This window comes from Terrapene carolina, unplaced genomic scaffold (assembly GCF_002925995.2).
Source record: "Terrapene carolina triunguis isolate 2854851 unplaced genomic scaffold, T_m_triunguis-2.0 Scaffold33356, whole genome shotgun sequence".
Lineage (NCBI taxonomy): Eukaryota > Metazoa > Chordata > Testudines > Emydidae > Terrapene > Terrapene triunguis.
The window spans coordinates 1,193,577-1,196,397 of record NW_020697707.1 but is presented as its reverse complement, the minus strand read 5'-3'; the positions used below and the strand labels follow the sequence as shown (position 1 = coordinate 1,196,397).

The following is a 2,821-nucleotide window of genomic DNA, read 5'->3' as shown; positions in this document are numbered from 1 at the left end:
TAATGGAAGCAACTTCCATAGGCTTCTTTGACCCCGAGGGCCTGAGTCCTCTTTGCCTGTGTGTAGCACTTCCACCTACACAGAGTGCTAGCAGCTTGGAATGGTCCTGCTTTACATTCACTTTGCTCAGGAGTAGAGAGATGCCTATGTAGAGAGATGCACCAGGCAAGAGAGAATCGGTCTTGCCATTTTTATACTCGACATGTCAACTTTATTTCCAAGTGACACATCTGATCACAGACTTCGCCCAGTTTAGCCTGCCCTTGGCCTGAGAAGCACAGAGCTCACCACACACGCCAAACTTTTATGACGCATTTCTTTTTACAACTGAACAACCCTCCTCTGGCAGAATACCGTGAATCTAAGTCCTGTTAGGAGACTGGGACTGGCTAAAATAACTGCACTGTTATCAAAAAAAGAAGTCAGCAAAGAGAACAGATTTTTGCTGAGATCTCCTTGTCCGGGACTTCTAGGAAGCGCAATCTTCACAAAAATGATAGCACAATTAATATCATTTGGCTCCTGAGTTTTCCTTTGCAGAACATTCAGGATCTAGAAAAGACTGGCTCTGCTTTGCAATAGGACTAGTGAAACTCTGGAAACTGGATTAACAGGAACTGGCCCCTCTCAGAGGGATTCTCTGCATATTTATTTTGCTAAGAGAAATAATCTGAGCTCCAGGTTTTTATCCTGATCTCGAACAGCTGCACAAACTGAAAGTAAAAAGCGCATAGCAACAATGGCATAAGAGCGCAGCAGTTTTCCTGAGGTAAGGAAAAAAAATCATCACTGGTGTGGATTTCTTGGTTATCTAACAGCATAGGATGCAGTGATGCTGAGAGAGATGCAAAGAGCTGCCTGCAACCCCGTAAAGGGCTGAGATGGAGAACAGGCTCAGCAAACCCTAGAGCCTTTGATTGCTGTTATGAACTGGATTGTTTAAACAGATGTAGTTGGATGTTGGAAAACAAATAATCTATGTGTGTTGCTGAGCTGTAAAATCTGGCATTTTGAATAGACGAGGTTTCCAAAATGCATTTGTGTGAATTTAAATGAGGTTGTTTCGCTCCATAGGAGACTAAAAGTTTGTAATGTATTCCAGTCATGGCTCAAATCCCAAGCGTCTCCACCCATTTTGAAATTCATTGGAAAAGTCCTGATAGTCATAGGTGGCCAGCTAAGCTTTCAAAACAACTAGGGGTGCTACAACAAATATTTACTGTTACCACTATTTGAAAGTTCTGAACTTACTTTGGGCATTGCAGATTCAGTATGCTGGCAGTGCATCAGCACAAGATCCTGTAATACCATCACAGATGGCAGACACAACATGGCAGTACTCTGTGGAGAAAGGAAATGTCACCCCCATCCTCCAAAATTAGCAACGCTAGCCTCATTTCTGGCTGGAATTTTTTACTCAATCAGATTCTTAGTTTTGGTCTAAGCAGGAAAAGAGACGGTGCATTGTATTAAAGACACTGAACTGAATTCTGTTGTGCTCTGGATATAGATATTCTGGATTTACACCAGTCTAACAGAGGGTAGAATTTGGCCCACTATATATGTGCACTTTGTTTCCTGTGCACTTCAAGCACTGCAGTCAGCCCTGGAACAAGTGGCTTGATTTTCAAAAGTGCCGAGCGCCTCGGCAGTATTGCCAACCCCAAAGCATTCAGAAATCATGAGACGGGCCTAAAAAAAAAAAAATACATGTTGTGTTCTTTGTCTTCTGGTTTCTCAGCTTTCAGAGTGGACTCATGTTTTCAAACTCTTCTCTGCAGCGAGAAAGATTATTTGAAATGCACGATTTTAAAAGCAGAAGCTGAGATTGGCATGTATTCATGTGACATCAGGAGCTGCAGCTTTCATAAAAATGTCAAATCCACGAGGCATGTAATAAAAATCCAGTGTTGCCAGCTCTTGTCAAGTCACCCGTACGAGCCTAACTTCAGGCAACCGTTTGTAGAAGTCCTGGCATAGCATATTTCACTGCTTTCCCCCTCCCTTCTCGAGGGAACACCGTGCCAGCTTTCCAAGAGTCCTCAGCAGCCAGCACTCCCACTGAGAATAATAGGAGCTGTTGAGGCACTGAGTACATTTACAAAAGGCCGGTTCATTTAGGTACCTAAATGGGAACTCAGCTCTTTTGACAATCTTACTATCGTGAGACGAAGCACAAAGGTGTGAATGCCCCAAAGGAATTAGGCATCCACGTCCCAGTTTTGGGCACCAATGCAATGCAAACAACTCCAGCTAAAATCCTATAGGTGCCTAACCTCACTCAGCTCCTAAGTTTTTGCAGGAAAAGTTCCTTAGGCACTTACGTTTCTGCCTCTGAGCATGTGAACTCAGGGCCGGCTCTAGGTTTTTTGCCACCCCAAGCAAAAAATTTGCCGCCCCAAGCTCCGAGAGTGCAACTGTCCAAGCCAAAAAAAAAAAAAAATGGCAGGAAAGCCGCTCCTGGAATTGTGCTGCCCCAAGCACATGCTTGCTTTGCTGGTGCGTAGAGCCGGTCCTGTGTGCACTGCTGCCTCCTGGTGGGTGTCTGGGTGCTTAGCTCCCATATAAGCCTCAGAGAGATTCACAAACCAGGGCCACCTACTGGATCGGGTCCCTCAGGCAAGTTCACGGTGATGACAAACCCTTATAACTTTTAACCCCGTGGTTAGGGTACCCACCTGGCAGTCTTACCATGCCACCTCTACTGCTCCACTGTGGCTAGGCGGCGCTGCCTTCAGAGCTGGGTGCCCGGTCAGCAGCTGCTGCTCTCTGCCCTGCCTTCAGAGCTGGGTGTCCAGCCAGCAGCCGCTGCTCTCTGCTC

At 45.6% G+C, this 2,821-nt stretch overlaps 1 protein-coding gene across 1 annotated transcript in view; it reads left to right on the top strand.

Moving 5' to 3' along the window:
* The first annotated feature begins 706 nt into the window (after positions 1 to 706).
* The window catches only part of LOC112114289 (alpha-(1,3)-fucosyltransferase 10), a 16,203-nt gene continuing 14,088 nt past the window's right edge, over positions 707 to 2,821 (top strand). The window contains exon 1 of the mRNA XM_024210938.2: positions 707 to 769. The gene's annotated coding sequence lies outside the window, so the exon portion shown is untranslated. The remainder of the gene's footprint in view (positions 770 to 2,821) is intronic.